Source organism: Delphinapterus leucas, chromosome 21 (assembly GCF_059928025.1).
Source record: "Delphinapterus leucas isolate spDelLeu-1000000601 "Yukka" chromosome 21, BTC_Dleu_Yukka2, whole genome shotgun sequence".
Classification (NCBI taxonomy): Eukaryota; Metazoa; Chordata; class Mammalia; order Artiodactyla; family Monodontidae; genus Delphinapterus; species Delphinapterus leucas.
Genome location: NC_143149.1, coordinates 23,322,562 through 23,340,953, shown reverse-complemented (window position 1 = coordinate 23,340,953; position 18,392 = coordinate 23,322,562). Strand labels below are relative to the sequence as shown.

At 41.7% G+C, this 18,392-nt stretch overlaps 1 protein-coding gene and 1 pseudogene across 2 annotated transcripts in view; both read right to left on the bottom strand.

The window, feature by feature from the left end:
• LOC149744441 (uncharacterized) overlaps positions 1-11,609 on the bottom strand; it is a 37,178-nt pseudogene extending 25,569 nt beyond the window's left edge.
• The window catches only part of RBPMS (RNA binding protein, mRNA processing factor), a 189,095-nt gene that overhangs the window by 160,281 nt on the left and 10,422 nt on the right, over positions 1-18,392 (bottom strand). The window lies entirely within an intron of this gene.

The window sequence follows — 18,392 nt, the reverse complement described above, 5'->3', positions numbered from 1 at the left end:
ACTCTCTATTACTATTGCTACAATTTGTATTATGCAACCCTATGGGGCAGATTTTGTTATTCCCAATTTACAAAGGAAGACATAGCCTCAGAGAAGTCAAGTAACTTGCCCAAGGTAACACAGCTCATAAGTGACAAGGCCAGGATAAGAAACCAGGATTCAAAACCTACACTGGCCCACTCCAAATCTCAAGGCACTCTGAAGAAGTGGAAAGCTCATCTAAATTTTCTGAATGTAAACCTCTCCACCAGGACGCCCTTCTTCTCAGCTGCCCCATGAGGCTGGTCTCTGAAAAGCGAAGATATTCTTCCAGGAAGTTCCCACCCCTCGACGCGATGGACTCCGCAGATTCTTTGGTCCCGGTGAGCACCCGTGGGCCTGAGCTAGAAGCTGAAATGAAGAACTAAAAAGGGAAGAAAGAAATAGAGGGAAAGAGAGTAAAGAAGAAATGGAAGGGAAGTGGCTGTTTCCCAGCAATAGATTTTCCCTGGGCCCCTTGGAGCTCCGCCCACACTGGAAAACAAGCAGAGCGAGTCTAACTCAGACCTCTCCAGGCTTCCCCTTCCAGACCCTTCCTCACTTCGTCCTTCCTCCGAGGTAGCTAGGCAACCAGACCCTATATACACAAAGAGGAAAGCGATGCCCAGCCCTGCCACACAGGTCTTCCAACAAAAGCAGAACTGGTGACTTATAAATACCCGCAAGGTGACGGAAACACAGAACAAAAAGATAAGGGACAAACAGTACAGATGTTTGAGGGTCTGGATCTCTAGTCCGGGTAAGAATTTTAAAAGCCCTGGTAAGACACTGGTGGACAGAAAGTTGGAGGGCTCGGCTGGGACACCAGATAGCAAAGCCCATGGCGATTCAGTTCAAGAGCAAAGAGACTGGAAGTGAGGTTGAACAGCTCTGATATTAACACAGCAATGAAGGTCTGGGGCATGGACACTATAATATACATTTATTTCAACTGCTCTGAGGCCTTTGGGCCAGGTCCTCATTTTCATCCCTAGTTTGGATAGTGGAAATCAATGGATACACGAACGCAGTCAAATGATTCGCTATTTAACGAGTTCCTCGAGCATAAAAAGTAGACAGAGGGCTTCCCTGGTGGCGCAGTGGCTGAGAGTCCGCCTGCCAATGCAGGGGACACGGGTTCGTGCCCTGGTCCGGGAAGATCCCACATGCCGCGGAGCGGCTGGTCCCGTGAGCCATGGCCGTTGAGCCTGCGCGTCTGGAGCCTGTGTCCGCAACGGGAGAGGCCACAACAGTGAGAGGCCCGCATACCGCAAAAAACAAACAAACAAACAAAAAAAGAGTAGACACACAGAAATTGAAAATGGGATTTTGTTTCAGCAAAACACATCCATTCAATACCTCTAAGAATGTGATCTTTCCACTTCAAGAAGGTGCATTTTTGATGTATTTCTTCTGCAACTTCTTGTGTGTTAGCTTACATAATAAAAAATTATGGCAATGAGCCCAAGTAGAAGGATTTCCAAAATCTACCCTCAGATGTCTAAATGTGTCAGAAACAGACATTTGGGTTTCTCTTGTACATTAAGTTCCTACAAAAGGAAGTGCCATGGAACTCTCATACCTCAACAAAGCCCAGGTTTGTGTATAAAGTAACAGTAGATAATCCGACACATCCCAGCCCAAATGCTACTGCTTCTAAGCAGCTTTCCTCAATATCCTAGCCAGTGATTTCTCTTATCTGTTACAGCAATTAACCTTTTCTAACCTCAGTTTACTACTTTCCACCTAGTAGCCCACAAGCCACCTGAGGGCACTGCAATGCTTGGCACAGAGTAGGTAGGTACATAGAAAACTTCTAGAAATCATCTATTGATGTTGTATGTTCAAATTTAAGAATACTAAATATAGTATTTGCATATGACATTTGTACTTTAAAGAGCTTTTAATGGGAAAGACATATATGCGCACACCAACGACAAAAACACTGTAGAGGATTCATGAAAACATCGCCAGAAAGAGGAAGCCAAGTAATTCCTACATTTGCTTGAAGAAATTTTACTTCAATAATGATTACTGCAGATGTGCCTGTCCAGAGCTAAAGTTAAATTAGCCTGGTAGCTGCTGCCTGGTGATAATTCTCTTAGTGTCAGGAAGCTGGTCAGTATGTGATTAAACACGATTCTGCTCTTAGCCCCACCCTAGATGCTATCAGTTCCTTCAACAGAAGGTTCTGCAGCTGACCAGCCACACTCAAAAAAATAAAACAAAAAAACAAATCAAGCCAAATTTTCATACAAGTAACTACAAATTCTAAACACCCCCTTCCCATCCGTGCACCTTTTACTCGTCTTTACAGCTCAGCACACATTTAAAGCATAGGGGGGAATAAATTTAAATCGGCCACTCTCGTGACTCACAACAGATCAACATTTAAAATTTTTAACTTACAATGGCAATAAAATACTAACCAGCCTGTCAATTGATTCCAAGTTTCTAAACCATTCCTACCTCCTGTTCCTAGATATGCCCCAGGACTCTCCTCACCTTCCACCACCACCCTTCACCCCTAAACTATTCAGCCACGTCCGCGGGGAAAAACACCAGAACATGAAACACACATGGACTTGGCTGACTTGTATGAGCATCTTCCTTTTCTAACCTCTATTCAAGCTTCGTGAAATGTCCAGCAAGTAGATTCTTTGAGTGCATATTTTCCTTAAACTACTTTTTTAAATGGCAAAACAAGAAATCCCTAAATGGAGTTTTGCTAAAAGTTAGAAGAGCATGCAATCAGATTAAAAACTGAGAAATACTTTTAGACTTCATGAAAAAATGTCCCTAGCTAGCGCTATGACTCTTAGCTGGTCATTTCACCTTTCTGGACTTTACTGTCCTCATTTAGTGATTTGTCTCTTTCAACTAAAATGTTGCACTATTTAAAGATTTTTTAAAACCATTTTGAAATGGATTTTGATATCTGGTGAGGAAAGTCCCCCTTCATAGTTCTTCTTTTTCAAAATTTTCTTGGCTGTCCATACATTTATAAGCCCAATTGAACTTTAGAACCAGTTTGTCAAATTATTTTAAAATTACTTTGAAATTCTTATTGGAATTATATTTAATTTATAAATTAATTTGGAGGAAACTGGTAACTTTATGATACCCATTCAGGAATATAGTCTTTATCTCCATTTATTCAGGTTTTTATGTCCTTTGGAATACAGTATTCTGCAGGTAGTTCTTTCAAATTTGTTTTTACTGTTACCAAGAATGTATTTTTTTAAATTCTGTTTTCTAGTTTGATTAGTACTGCTTTCCTATGCTGGTAGGTTAAAAAAAAAAAAGCCTTGCGATTTTGTGTTTATCTCGTCTGGCCAACTTATTGAAGTCTGTTATTCTAGGCTTTGTTTCAAATAATAACAGTTTGGGCCTATCCTTAAAAGACAAGCAAAAAACTAGGGAAAATATTTCCAAAATACTTTAGAAAGTACACACATGAAACAATGTTTATGATATATAAAGAGTGCCTAGAAATCAATACCTTAATAGAAAAATTAAGAATACAAATACAATAGTCCCCCCATTATCTGCAGGGGACATGTTCTATGCCCCCCAGTGGATGCCTGAAACCATGGATAATACTATGTATGTTTCTTCCTATCCTAACTGGTGGGTACATGTACAACATGGATATACTGGACAAAGGAATGATTCACATTCTGGGCAGGACAGAGTCGGATGGCACAAGATTTCATCACACTACTCAGAACAGTGTGCGATTTAAAACTGATGAGTTGTTTATTTCTGGAATTTTCCACTTAATGTTTGGTCCACAGTTGACCATAACAAACCACAGAAAGCAAAACCATGGATAAGAGAGGACTACTAACCAAGCTGTTTAAAAGCTGAAAACCAGTGAACATATGAAAATGTTCAACTTCATTAATAGAAATACAAATTAAAATGATGAAATGCCTTTTTCCCAGCCAATGACTGCAGAGGAATAAAGACAATTATCTGATGCTAGAGAGGTGAAGAAACCAACAGCATATTAATAAGTCTTTTTAGAGAGAAATTCAGCATTATCTATCAAAAAGTTAAGTGCACATAACCTTTTCTTCCAGAAATTCCAATTCTAGTGATCTCTACATTATACTCGTGTTCCAGAGTTAAATTTTTTTTTTTTTTTTTTGCAGTAGGCGGGCCTCTCACTGTTGCGGCCTCTCTCGTTGCGGAGCACAGGCTCCGGACGCGCAGGCTCAGCGGCCATGGCTCACGGGCCCAGCCGCTCCGCGGCATGTGGCATCTTCCTGAACTGGGGCACGAACCCGTGTCCCCTGCATCGGCAGGCGGACTCTCAACCACTGCGCCACCAGGGAAGCCCTAGAGTAAATTTTTAAATGGCATATGGAAAAAAATCCTTAAATATCCCTTAACTTGTCCAAGTGTATGTAATTCATTAATTCCAACATGCCTAATAGTATACATAAATATAAATTTATTTACCGAGGTACATATATCATAAAGAACACAAAGTAAAATTTTACATTTTTCATTATGTAAGAGCATATTATGATTGAGTTCTACTAAGTTAAATGCATAAAATGCAACTCTATTACTCTGTTAGAAATACCAGCACACCTGTGTCTGAAGACGTATACATAAAGATGCTTCCTGCAGTAGCATTAGTAACAGCAAAAAATACTGAAAAATAACTCAAATGTCAGCAGAAAGTGGTAAGACATTAGTGTGCATCCTTACAACAGCTACTATATAACTATTAAAAAGAATGAGGTACGGCTACACATTCTGATACACAAGATCTAAGATTTATTGTCAGGTTAAAATAAAGAGAGGGAGTAAATCATATGTATTGCATCTAAAAAAACATTTTAATCTGCATCTAAGTGCATAGAAAGATGCTTATTTTACCATTAACTGTGATTACACTTTTGGAACAGAATGGGGTGAGAGATTGAAGGGAAAATTACATTTTTACTGCATGTACTTCTGTATTTTTACATTTAGAAAAATCACAAGCCTTATTACTTTGTACGTTTTTGTTTTTTTTTTAACAACGGAAAAATGAGGGAACATGGTATTTATGGTCCTTTGCAACTCTCCAAAAGTTTATGAAAAACAGGTTTTCTGAGGAGTCTCCATGTTGATTTCAGTCACTGATAATGTCAGTTATCTGGTACTGGGTAGTGATGATTGTCTGGGAGGTGCAGACAGTGAGAAAGAAAACAGAAGGCATCCAACAATTCCAAACATTCTGTAAACGCTTAAATATCCAGTCAATGTGATCTATTCTGTCTCTATATGAAAGTAAACCATCTGAACATTTCAACAAACTTTTCACAAATCACAAACACCACCAAAAGATTTTATTGTATTCTGAGATTAGGCAACAAGATGTATCTGTCTCTTTGAAGTACAAGCTTCCCCCATGAAAAGAAAAAATATATGAAAAACATCAAGGCAGTAGAATGAGGGTCAGAAAGTGGATCTGTAGGACTGAGGAGTGAATAACATTCTATTTCCTAGGGATTAACATTTACACAAACATTGACTTCACTAATGGAGGACCGTTTCTACCCTTTATCATTTTGTTTAGTTTATCTGGCCAGTATGATGCAAAACAAACCCAAGATGAAGCAGGGGACATGGCTACTATATATGCAACTCTTCTAACTCATAAGTCACTAGTGTATCCAGAAACAACACTCTACGTCCAGGCTCCACAGGGATTTCCCAACTCTGAAAATCCCAAATTGGGATGGAATGTCACAAAAGGGATTTATTGTATTACATGAAAATACAGGCCTATCCACAGTCATTTTAAGTATAAAGCTAACACAAAACCAAACTGACAAACCTCAGACACACTTAATTTTTGATGAAGAAATCAGATGTCCCTCCCTCTGCCCAATGTGCTTCCCACATAGTCCTTCCAAGGAGTCACCATCCTTCAAAGCCCTGCAGAAAGGCGAGCTGTAGTACTTACTGCACGCCTTCCACAGGCACTGCACTAGGCACAGTATGTTCTAGTCCCGCCATCTAGCACACGAAGTAATGAACTGCATGATCCTGGCCCAGGTTCTCCCAAAGACAGAGCCATTACAGCCTTCCAGGGGAGCCCAGTCCCAGGTGTATCTTGACCCCTTCCCCATTCTCCTTGGAGCATGTTGCCAGAACCTAGCATTTGCCATGGTAGATACTCAATAAAAATGCTTACTGAATAAATGGACGAGATGGTGAATTACTAGAGAAGTGAATGAAGCTCAGTATGATTAAAAGCAGAATCTGCAGGAGAAAAGTGTCACAGATGAGACTATCTGGTGAGGGGACATGATCAAAGGTTTTAAGCAGAAGAATGGCAGAGCATATTTCCAGTTTTTGAAAGGTAACCCTGGCTGTCCCGAAGATCGAGAACTGTGGAGAGGCAAGGCTGGAGGGCAAAAGGTGTTTCAAAGCTGGCCCAGCAGCGCAGAAAGTTTTGATGGTGGCCCTGCTCTGATGGTAGCAGGGAAGATGGAGAGAAGGCAACAGATTTAAGAGACACATGGGAGGATGAATTGCTGGATTTGGCAATAGACTAGTTAGGGAGGGAGGGGGAAGAGTTGGGCACCCCGGTAAAGGGTGACTCAGATGTGGAATACAGGGGAGCAAGTTTGGGGGTGAGGATAATGAAATCAGTTACTGGACATGTTAACTTTAAGTTTTTGAGAGCCATTCAACTAGAGGTGGTGTGGACACTTGGATAATTGAATCTGGAGCTTAGGACAGAAGTCTGGCACAAAGGACATCATCCATGGGAGAGCAGGATAATGAGAAGTGAATACACAGGACAGAGCGCTAAGGAATACTATCACTTAAGAACCAAACCAAGGAAAAAAAAGATGAAAAGGAGAATGTAGGAGTGAGGTCAGAGGTGGGAAGGGGGAGAAGAGGCGGGGGAGTCCATGGTATCCTGAAAGCCAAGGAAAGCAACTGTCAAGAAAGGGAAAAATCCAAAATGTAAAATGTGTCAGTAGTGGGATACGTGGTTTTTGTTTCCTTCCTTAAACTTTTCTGTATTTTCCTAGGATCCTTGATAGATACATACTTTGTTATTCACCAGAAAACTTTAACTGTGTAACATGTCTAACTGTTATGATATCCCCATAAATGAAAGAGCCACAAATAGTCTTCTATCCTCAGGGCATGTGTTTTGAATTCATTCTCTGGGTCTGGTGATCTATCTGCTCCAGCTTCATGACCAGTGACACACATGGCCCAGCCTCCCGGCCAGGGTCTGGAATCCCAACAGAGCAGAGCTGGCTGGCCTATACACAGATGGTCCAGTGACCCTGGGGTCATAAGCATACTGTTCAAATCAAATGGCTAACCAGCAACAGACCCAGCCTACTGTGTCCCACTTCCCACCACTAAGGCCAAAGTTCCCCAACTCTGCACCATTTCTTATAAACAAGATAGCCTATAAACATTCACACAGATACAGGAGGTCCAAGGCTCACCAAAAATATTTGTTCATTGCCTCTAAAAAGGACTTACGTTTACTTACAAGGTCCTGCCCTGGCAAGCAGAAGTGTATCATTAATGAAAATGATGGTAACCCACTGAGCCAGCAGAGATAGTTACCAATGACTCCATACCTACTGTTCTGATGATACTTTAAAAAAAAAAAAAAGGAGGGGAGGTTTTACCCAAGATTACTTCTAGAGGTCAACAAGGATATAAGAAATAATATTCTAACCTTCTACCCCTCTCTTGACCCCAAAACAACGTTTTGGCATATTTACACCATTTACCTTAATAGCACCCTCTGGGAGTAGGCTGAGAGTGGCTATCATCCTCTTTACTTTATAAACTAACAAACTCAAAATATAGGAGTTATTTTACTTGACATAAAGGGATCCAGAGAGAGATGACAGCTCTTTTTCCAGAGAGAGACGTAGGGGTCAATTAGAACAGCATGGTCTACTTGAAAAAGGGAATGGGCTCCAGACCCAAACTTGAGCTTCAGCTGACTCACTGCTCAAGGGAGTGTGTTGAACAAAAGCACTTCCTGGGTCCCTTCCAGCTCCAAAAAGCTCTGATAAGCATAAATGGGTATGTTATAACCCTGACAGCCAGAGTGAGAGGAAAGATCTTTAAAACCGGGTCTTAAACATGTAAGTTTCCATGTTTACATACCACTGTTTGAAAAGCAGTCTCTGTTTCATGAAAGAAAAATGAACAAACGTTTGTAGTCATCTAGATTGAATATCTGTGCATTTTCATTCATTGATTTGAAAATAAGGAGCACTATTGGAATGTTGTATCTGCTATTTCTTTTTTAGATACAGCATCTTAAAAAAAAGAATGCATTTACTTCAAAATAATTCTTGGGATGAGTAGCCTTTCCTTTCCAAAAAAAGAAAATTTAAAAACTCTGCCTGGATTGTTTTGTTCAAATGGATTTTACTATACTTGGTTTTCACAGGGAAAGAATCACGGACATGGGGTGCTAAAAATAGATGCAATAAAGCTGAGGGAAAGGAAAGTACTCATGAGACTGACACTAACAATTAGCACAAAAAAAAAAAGTGGTATCACCAGCATTAAAATAAGAAATCTGAGCCCATTCTGGGAACACTGTCACAGACTGCCACGGCCATCTAGCTTCACAGGCTGGCCCACCTCCCCAACAGAAGTCCCTCAACCCAGGGGACAGCCTTATAAGGCAACTATGCCCAGAAAGGAGATAAGAACACGAGGCACTTAACATTTCCAGAGGCCTCTACAAATGTTAACTCGTTAATACTCATGGTGCTCTGGGAGAGCCATGCCACTACCATTTCCAAAAGACACTGGGGAAGCAAGACACCTGCCATCACGTGTAATTATGGCCAAGTGGGTAAGGAGATGGCAGCCCTTCTTGGGCGCCTGGTTCGGGGCGTGACGTGCCTCAGTTTTGTCAGAAACTGAATAAACGCTTTCCTACTCATGAACAGGAAGGGGGAGGAAAATTTCTCCACTCTGACAGTAAGTGAGGAGAGGCCTCCTCCCTCCCCCCTCTTTCTCCCACAGATTCCAGTCCTTGGAATAATTAAGACTTCAACTTGAACAGCCTAGGAAAGGAGCAAGACGCAGGCGAGGGTCTGGAGGGAAGACATGGCACATAGGAGGATGTGAAGATACTTGTTCTCTCCAAGTTGGTTTCTAGTCTCCAAGGGGACACTTCACACACATCCTTTCACCTTCAGGAATAAACTCGGCCACTGTGATTACAGTGCCAGTAAGAAATAAGACAGCAACCTATACCTTTGGAGAGGATTAAGTGGCTTCATTCTGTTTTTAAAAGCTAAGAAAAGTTCAATGCAATAAGTATCTAATAATGTTTACTGAGAATCTACACTGTATGACAGCTTGTAGCCAGGTGAAAATATAATATAGCAGTAAATTATATATGTGTGTTTAAAAGTCACCTAAAGTATAAGCTCTGCTTGAATCTTAAGTCTCCACAAAGGCCAAGGCTCTTAGCCTTGTTCATTGATTCACCCTAAACTCTACATTTGTTGCATGAATTATCTTTAAAACTAACAAGCAAAGGAGCTCGAGGTCCAAAGACAAACATGTAGATATTCATGAAAGGACAGAAGTAAAAATATTAGGTAGCATATTCAGTGTGCTAAGTCAGAGACTGACTTAATAGTTCCATGAGGGGGAAGCCACTTAGGCTAATACTAGGAAAGTCCAGAGGGTAAGCCTGGGGGAAAAATGTAAATGCAAGGAGAGGATGAAAGAAGACATTCTAGGCACAAGCTCGTCAGGAACCTGGAGGTGGAATCATCTTTGTAAGAACAGGGTGCCCAAAAAGTGGCAACAACTCAAACGTTCAACAACTGATGGACAGATAAACAAAACACAGTATATACATACAATGGGAATATTATTCAGCCATAAAAAGGAACAAAGTACCAATTCATGCTACAACACGGATGAACCTTGAAAACAGTATGCTAAGGGAAGTAAGCCAGACACAAAAGGCCACATTTTGTACTATTCCATTTGGATGAAATGTCCCCAAAAGGCAAATCCATGAAGACAAGATTATTATAGCTGCCAAGGGCTGGGAGGAGGCGTTGATGAACACAGGTTTTATTTTGGGGGGGAGAGAGGGGGCTAGCAAAAAGTGTTCTAAAATTAGAGTTGTGATGCTTGCACAACTCTAAATATGCCCCCCAAGAGACTGAATTGTATGCTTTAGAAGGGTGAATTTTAAGTTTTGTGAATTATACCTCCATAAAGTTATTAAAAAAGAAAGAACAGGACACCACCACCACCCGACTAGACGCTGGGATGGAGGTAAAAGAGAGAGAGTGCACACGTGCAGACAGCAGACACCAAGTCTGGAAATGCAGGGAAGAGCCTCATCACAGGCAGCTTTAAATGTCAGCTACAGAAATCTGCATCTTACCCACTCACTACAACCCAGAACTGGTGGTGGGCAGTGTTCTCCAGTTTTCAGAGTACTTTCCTAGACGTCAGATCCTTTGACCGAGGAGCCTCCAAATGTCTTCAGGTGCTAGCTGATTTATGGAGAGTAACACCTTTGGAAGAGGTACCTCATCTGCCCTTTGTGTGAATGGACTAAGGTGAGAGAAAGCCAGTTGAGGCTCTGAGGGTCTAATTCAGAGTCCAGACAGGTAAGATGGTGAAGGTGGGACAGATTAGACTGTGGCAGGTCGTCACGGGCCACCCAGATTTTCTGAAACGAGAGATGCTATATGTAACTGGGTGACTCACATCCTTGAAAAGAAGTTGCCACAGTACTCACCACCGGGGACTTAGGCAGGTACCGTATCTCAAATTTCTCTACGAAGGCAAGATCCTAAGGGGTACTAAGCCCCAAAGATCTCTTGATCTCCTGGGTATAAATTTTTCGAAAGAAAGAGTACTCCAGACTGACAGTGACGTTTAGTATAAGACAACAGATTCTGAACTAACTGTGTAGGTCAAATCCAGACTTGGCAATTCATCAGCTGTGACCTAGAGCAAGTTATTCACCTCTCAGCTCCTCACCTGTGCATTAGGAATAATGATGGTTGGTACCTACCTGATATAGTGTTGCGAGGGCTGAGTTAACATACACGAAATGATGTGAACGGTGCCTATAACAAACTAAACGAGGCCCCTCGTTACCCATCAGCTACGCTTTTCCTTATCACAGTTTATAATTTTATATTTACAGGTGCTTTTATTTAATATACACTTCCCCACTACACTGCAAGTTCCAGGAAGGTCAAGGACAATGTCTGCTTGCTGCCCATTGTATCACTAGGGCCTAATACATTAGGAGTTTAATAACTCTGGAACGACTACATCACCTGGGAATTACACATTCCGTTTCTAAGGCTGAGAGCCACCATGGCTGATCAACAGCCCGGCTACTGCAGAATGAAGACGAAAAGAAACAAACGCAGTCAAGGGGTAAAGGGCTCCATCCAGGAAGTTGAGGGGAAGAATCAAAGAGGAAAATGTTTTATTTTTCCAGTATGCTAACCTGATTGGCGAATGTGGCTCTGCAAGCCTAGTTTAAAAAAAAAAAAAAAAGAAGAAGAAAACGCTTAGCATACCGGCATTGCGTTCTGCAGGTGGTACCTCTGTGGCCTATGCAACAGGCCTGGTTGGGGAACCAAGGACAACTGATAAAAATTCTTTAAAATATCCTCAAATCTTTATCATTACTCATTCACTCATTCAAAATTCACAGCCAGATAAGGCTCCTCTTTGCCACAGAAATATGCCACATTCATTCCTACTCCCAAAACCTTTATGATGGTGGAACTCTGCTATCACAGCGCACATCTCTATTTAAATCTGCCCAGTTCATTAAAACCCATCTCTTTCTTCACTTTCTAAAAAGCCTGTTTCCCTCTCATCCACACAGATCTCTCTGAATTCCTAAGCCCTCTGTCTATGTTACACAATAGTGTCAATTGACATAGGAACTCATAGTATTTTCCCATTGCTTTCTGTGTTGACAGAGGCTTTCCAAGTAGGCAGGAAAACTGCTTCTCTGTAAGCACTTCTACATCCCACCTAAATGGTCAAGACAACAAGGACCAGTGAGAGTACCCCAGCGAGTTGTACCTCTTCACCACTAATCAACGTTCTCTCCACCAACTCCTTCCCCATCTGTCAACCACAATCAAGGACTCAAGGAAAAGGCATGTTTTTATTTGCAAAAGAGTTTCCAGTTCCTTGGAGAAAGGTGCTGCGTGCGTAGAAATTCAGTATTTCATAACCTCAGTGGGAATTTACCCTGAAATACTTGGAGTAAACGCTAAATGAGGTGCAACTTCCATTCATATGGGACATTCAGGATGAGTCAAGACTGAGGTCTCCAATACATCTGCTCATTTTCTAGAGTCGCACTCTAAGAACATCTGTGTAGACTTTGTGGAGAGCGTGTGCTCTGCAGGAATGTTCTGGTAACAATTAAAGAGGTCTTGTGGGCTGGGGTTAATGGTGATTGCCCGGCCCACATGGGGAGACCGGAGCCCCACTCCTGAGCTGTATGTGGCTCTTGGGACATTGTGGGCATTGATCGCAGTGAAAACAGCCCCTCTGGGGTGGATGAGAAAGTCCTGATGGTACCTTGTTCAGACTGAGAAATACTCGTGACAGCTTCTACACTGGAGTCCAGGCCCCCTTCTCAATTTAGAGGGGAGGAAAAGGACCACTGCAGGGTCCACACCTAATTAAAGGCATTACTGTTTTAACTGTGTCTATAAAATTTCCTTCCAGGAATGTAACTGGCTAGCTGTCCACCAAAACTTATGTCAAATTGACCAACGTCTCTCTGAGTGTCTCTATCCTCACCTCAAGAGCAAGCTAACCATGTGACCAGAAAACTAGAGCTACAAGGCTCTGACACACGTTTCCAACAAGTAACATCTACTGAGATCGGGATGCATCTTACAAAAGAGTTTATGCAGCAGTGTTATGGGTTCACTTGACGTTGCAACCAATTCAATGAAATTCTGTACATGCACACACAACACCCAAAGTACTGGCCTCATCACCCAGTTATCACGTTTAAAGCCGGCAAAACATATCAAGGGCCTATTACATAAGATCACAAAAATCAACACTTTTCATTGTGTTCAAAGAACTTGAGAGTAACAGCTCCAGAAATTATCTAAGCATTTTAGTGCCTACAAGCAATACTCAAAATAACTAGGAGATGTCTTGAAGGGGGGTTTAAAAAAGTCAATACGGGGAACTTCCCTGGTGGCGCAGTGGTTAAGAATACGCCTGCCAATGCAGGGGACACGGGTTCCAGCCCTGGTCCGGGAAGATCCCACATGCCGCGGAGCAACTAAGCCCGTGCATCACAACTACTGAGCCCACGTGCCACAACTACTGAAGCCCGCGTGCCTAGAGCCCACGCTCCGCAACGAGAAGCCACTGCAATGAGAAGCCTGTGCACCGCAACGAAGAGTGGCCACCGCGCGCCGCAACTAGAGAAAGCCCACGTGCAGCAACAAAGACCCAACACAGCCAAAAATAATTAAATAAATAAATAATAAATAAATAAAAAGGGAATGTAAGCCCTTTGAGCCAGAAATTCCACTTCTGAGAGTCTAGGCTAAGGAAATCACTAAGGGTGTATACTCCAATTTAGCTAGGAGGATGTATAGCACTGTTTATATCACGAAGCTGGAAACAAGCTCCTGGCTCGATAATAAGGAAAGGGTTAAATACATTAAGGTACATCCTTACTACGGCATAGTATAAAGAATTAAAGACGGGGCCAGAATGTATCCACTGGCATGCAAAGATATTCATAACGTAATGTCAAGTGAAAAGAAAATCAAATGTAAGCAAACACTATTATGGTATGATCTCGTTTTTGTAAAAATAGAGGGGAGTGAGTGTATGTGTGTGTTTACACTCGTACACACAGAAAAGGACATATATAAGATAGATACTAAAATGTTCACATTAGCTGCAGAGAAAGGAATTGTTAAAATTTTAATAAATTTTATAGCTTCTGTTTTTTGTGGGGGTTTTTTGCTTACTTTTATTTTTGGAATGGGGGAAGGGAAAGGAGGGGATAACATAGGTGAATTTATTTGCCAATTAAAAAAAAAGATGTTATTTCGAGGGGAAAGACGGTGAAAAGAAATTTGGGCCCAATGTCATCCAATTAGGTAAACAAGTGGCTTATGCACCTTGGTAGTCTCAATAACAAAAACCAGATAAAATAAAAATCCAATGGAGTTATTTTTTTAGTGTTGGGAGAAATGACTGCAGAGTTAAGTGCGTAACACGATTTAAAATATGCGACAATATCCCAGAAGATAATCTCCGCTGTACACTGAAGCTACGCTGTGACCCACTGCTGTTGGAGTGGGTACCACAAACGTCCAACACAACAACAAAAAATGGCATTAATATCCTAGAGCTTTCGATAAAGGGAAGTCATCTCAGGACTTTACTATGAACAATATGCTTACTCTTTATCCCAACCCTATATGAAAAATGCCCCAATTTGTATGACTGCAAATTAACCCTTTTGGGGTGGGGAGGGCAGTGACGTATTCATGGTACATTTTCCGAGGAATATGACTGCAATTTCATTTTGGACAATATAATGCTTATTTAGTTTTGTGGAGAGATTTCGGAGAGCACTGGGATAAGGTGGAGGACCGAGGTCAAATTGCTGGATTTCTGTGCCTGGGTCTCCTGCTCCAAGCAGCACCCAAGCTTTCCTGGGCTGACTTCATTAGTGAATAAGGAAACACAACACTGTTTCGTGGAGTTCAGAATAAGCTCATACCAAAAGGATTTTTCTGTATAATCATGACCCATGATTTATAATAATAGTAATAAGAGCAATTTTCATGTTGATTAATTGTTAATTTAAAATGGGGGGCTTTGGGAAGGCAGAGGAAGGGACAACTTAACGGTTAAAACTTCTCAAATGATCACCTGCCAAAATCAGGAACTCAACATATTCCAAAGCCCCACAGGTGTTTTTGAGTCTTCGCTCCCCTCCCTACTGGCTTTTGTTTTTAAGATACAGAGTCAGCAGGCTGGGTGCACTGTGACCAAACGGCAACAGAGGCTAGTCCTGCAAAGGGCAAGACTCTTCCCTTTGATCATCCAAGAACATTCCTGATCAGGAAATTCTCACTTTTTGATTCAAGGTTTACCAGTAGTTGCACGAATGGAAAGAGCTACAGAAGAAGCTGTTCCTCCACCCACTACAATCAGACACGCTTCATTCCCAAATCCATCTAAACCACAAAGTAACCCACGTAAAGCATGCAGGTTGGGAGTATTTGGTCCTAGTCACCAAAGCTGATGCAGAAACGGTTCTCAATGCAAAGAATTCTACCGCCAGACATTATAGCTATAAGTGCTTAAATGTAGAGAGCAGATCATCACTGGTATTTTAATCTTTTCTTTGTAAAAATGTGTGATGTTACACAGATAATAACCGAAAAATAACTGATCTTCTACAAATGAAAAACAAATGCCAGAGGTATACCATATAAGCCTCCAAATGAACGTAAGTCAATATATATCTTCATATCTGTAAATTACTAACACTACAACATTAACCTTTCTCTCAAGTGTACTTATTAGGAAAATGAGAAAACCTACCAACACATGAGACACTGGAATTTAAAAATTTTTCCCTGTAAACCTTTACAGCAATTCTACACTCCTCGATTCCTATTTAAGATACAGAGTCTTTCAACACATGTAATATCCAAATAAAACCCTTTCATACTGGGATCTGAGCATCCGCTTTAATCTTATCTCTGCAATTCTGTTAAGTGTCTGGTGCCCGTGATGTAATCCACCTCTCTACCCCCAACACACCACACTGTATCCACCAAACACATCAGCAGGCCTTTCTAAAAATATAGTTACAATATAAAGCCTAAAATAGTAGGCTAACAATGTTTCTTTGAGATGTTTGCCGTTTTCTGAAAACAAAGTAAGCCACAAAACCACTTGCAACAAAAATGTGTGTTTCTAATTATTAGTGGGAAGATTTATATTCCTAAAAAAAAAAAAAAAATGTGTGCCTGGAAGAAGTTCATTGCTGCAAGTCAGCAAGAATGTAAAGGCAAAATAATTTTGATAAGACAGAACCACTTTCCTCGCAATATAAATTCAGCATCTTGCCGTATAAATACTGATATAATGAATGGTCACTTTAGAGTGAAGAGAAGGTGCATTCCAAAGCAGGGGCAAGGCCCCACATTTCTTCACATGGGCCTGCTATCTAACACAGAAACGATTACAAATGCCTTCTGTTAGTCAACCGGCAGAAGTCACTGACTCTTAGCAGTTAAGATTTAGAAAAAATGAAGGCGGTAGTTAATGCAGTATTCAAATCTTTGATTTACTTATAGGGTCTTCATTAGCAAATCACAGCACCCCAACGAATAGATCACACAAAAATATCCCTTTCTTCTCCTTTCCCCGTTCTGTATTTCTGCATCCTGCTGGTGATGGGTGTTTCAAGCAGCAGCTGAAAGCCAAGGTTAAAGCTGAAGGTCACGGTGGGTATAATTCTGCCCAACCTGGTTCCTTTTTGCGTGTTGGGGTTATGAAGCCACACTGTCCCAAGTGTGTCCCACCTTACTTTGAACCTCTCTGGCACTCACCGTGGGTACTGCCTGGCACTTTAGACATTTGGGAGGGTGAGCAGGGAAGGAATTTTCTCCTTTCTCCCTTCCCTCCCTTAGCATGGCTAAAGCAGAGATTAATTTCCTAGCTCTGGTTTTCTGTATAACCCCTCCTCAAAACACAAAGACTCAGGATGGGCCTTAAAGAGTCCTTTTGTTTAGAGAGGGTCATTTCCTGCCGTTAGCTCACACCCAGAAACTCCCACCCATTTCTCCAGGAGGGGCACGGATTTTCTCAGTGAAAAACAAAAACAAAACAATCTCAGGCTTAAAACCATTCCCCGCAAACAGCCTATCCCCCTCCACCCCGATGTATCTGGGCTGCCGCGGTAGCACAGCACAGGGGAGAGGAAAAGTGGGATGAAGCAGAAAAACCGGCAGAGGAGTTACAGTTCTCTTAATGCGTAGCAGGTGTTGTCTGTCCACCCCTATGTTTTAGTTCGGGAAACGAACACTTAAATGACTTGTCCTACGTCCCTTAGGAAACAAAAAAAGGTGTAGTAATTTAAAAAAAGAGTACTGATGATTTGGTCAAGAACCAACTAATACAAGGATTTATATACCACTGGTTATAAGGGTATCAGACAGTGGATGATGGTAAAGTTTAAAAAGTTTGCTCAAGGTCAACTATTACGACATAAATGCCACAAATGAGGATAATCCAATGGCCTGCACTTTCATGAGGGCCTCAGTGAGCTCAATTAACAGGCAGTCTGATGACCAAAGTAAGGATGACTTAGATGTCTACATCCTGACAGTCACCTGTTGTGCTTTACAAAGTGAGGAAACACAGCTCCTGAGTCTGTGAGGCTGACTAGTGGGTATAATCTGCGGCTGTGAGGTGCCGGCCTAAGGGTTCACAGGGCTCAGGTCAGCCGCTGCCTGGTAGCTACCACACAGGTGCTTACAGGCTGGATTCGGCTAGCTAGAGCCCGCCTTATCCTGAGCTGCGTGCCTTTTTTCCTTTGTAGGCCGAGGAAGGAAAGCACATTGAGCTGGAGGCTAGACTAACTCAAAGGGCTGAGAGTGCTAAGTCTATCTCCAAATCAATTCCACCTGGGTTATTAACATTAGCTCTTTGCAACCCAACAGCACATCTGCAAAACAGTAATCAAAGTCATCTTGCCCTACTTTTACTTGTCACTCCATGGGCGGCCCACATTTCACTCTTGCTTCTGTGGAAATACGTACTTGGTTTCCATTCTAACTGGACAAAGGATTCCTTTACGTATGAAAACCTGTTTTCCCTCCCCAGCCCCCATCTCCATGGGATCAATCACTTACCATCCAAAATTTCTGGCTTAACAGCAGGCGGTAATTGTACTTTCTGAAGTACAGGGGGATGGGGACCCAGAAATGATCATCTTGAAGGCCGCATTAAAATTTAATCTAAAAACTGCTGGAAAAGACTTAGGACCATGTGGTATATTGTACAGGCCTCAGAATTTGACAGGTTGGTTTGTATTCCAGTCATTTAACAAATAACAAACGTTGGGCAGTTCTAGGCATTGTTCTAGGCATTGGAGTTACAGCCCAAAACAAGACAGGAGTCACATTCTAGGAGTGCAAGACTTAAGTACCCAAGGTAAAGTCAGTAAGTAGAAAGTACTCTCTGGGAAATAAAATAAGAGGGATGGGACAGTGGTTGGGAATGTGGGGATACTTTGAACTTGGAGGTCAAAGGTCTCCCTGGATGACATCTGAATGAAT